The sequence below is a fragment of the Cryptotermes secundus genome, unplaced genomic scaffold (assembly GCF_002891405.2).
Source record: "Cryptotermes secundus unplaced genomic scaffold, Csec_1.0 scaffold28205, whole genome shotgun sequence".
NCBI lineage: Eukaryota > Metazoa > Arthropoda > Insecta > Blattodea > Kalotermitidae > Cryptotermes > Cryptotermes secundus.
This window is the reverse complement of record NW_019736357.1, coordinates 1-1,076: the sequence shown is the minus strand read 5'-3', so window position 1 is coordinate 1,076 and position 1,076 is coordinate 1. Positions and strand designations below refer to the sequence as shown.

Here is a 1,076-nt window from a genome sequence, read left to right as displayed (position 1 = left end):
ACATATGCGACATTCAGGATCATGAAACTTGAAGGATGAAGCCTTTCCCATAAATACGACATTTACATAAAAACAAAATTTAATACTTGGCAAATAAAGCTAAACAAACAGAACAACTAACTTATGTACACGTTACCTCATAAAGAAGTTATGGTGGGGCAGTATCATTTCCACCATCACTAGGACACATTGTGTCCCTCTTAACATTCCCAGGAGTGGAACGTTTATCACCAACACTCATCAACACATCACAGGGGCATTTTCCCCTTCATTCAGTCACAACTTTCTCACGGCCACTAACGTCTGTCAACGGTGACACAGGGCAACCACAATCAGCAACTTCAAACATTTCCTTTATCTCCAAAATATGGCCTGAAAGACAAGAAACTGACCTTTACTTTCCACATATATATCATGAAAATCAACTAAATATTACAATCACAAAGATTTATTATCTTAATTATGAGAAACAAATCTTTCAATTAAATACGTAAGTGAAATCATATTAAACAGTCACCAAATTCAATTACAAATTAAATCATGTATATCACACATTTTCTTATCTTACATTACAAAGTGAATAATTTCATTTTAAGGCAATAGTGAGCGCATTTACTCCCTTAGTCCGATGATAGCCAAATGCATACTAGATAAGAATTCTCTGAGTTGCATGGATGGAAAAGGCAGATATGCAATCAGGCAGGATCAAAGAGGAAGCCACAAGCAGATTAAGACACCCAGACAGGCAAGTCTCACTAGACAGAAGAACACATTTGCATAACAAAAACATGTTCCTTATAACCCAACATATAACAGTTCAAAATTAAGTGCGAAAGCAAAGAACAACTAGTATATCTCCAATAAGAGTGACTGCAGTTCCAAAACTTACCTCATACATGATGGTATGGTGTGGCGATTCCATTTTCCACTGTCATTAAGACACACTTGTGCGATAAAACATGACCAGAAGTTATTACATATTCCCCAAATATCTACCCATCTATCACTTACCCATTTGCATGTTCATGCAATCAGATCTGCCTAATTGCAAAACATTTCATAAACAGGTCATGCAG

At 36.2% G+C, this 1,076-nt stretch overlaps 1 long non-coding RNA gene across 1 annotated transcript; it reads right to left on the bottom strand.

Moving 5' to 3' along the window:
• Positions 1 to 278: 278 nt before the first annotated feature.
• Positions 279 to 1,076, bottom strand: LOC111869738. Its single transcript, XR_002843718.1, has 2 exons — positions 1,012 to 1,076; positions 279 to 372 (listed from the first exon to the last, which is right to left on the bottom strand). It is a non-coding gene; the product is annotated as an uncharacterized LOC111869738 (long non-coding RNA).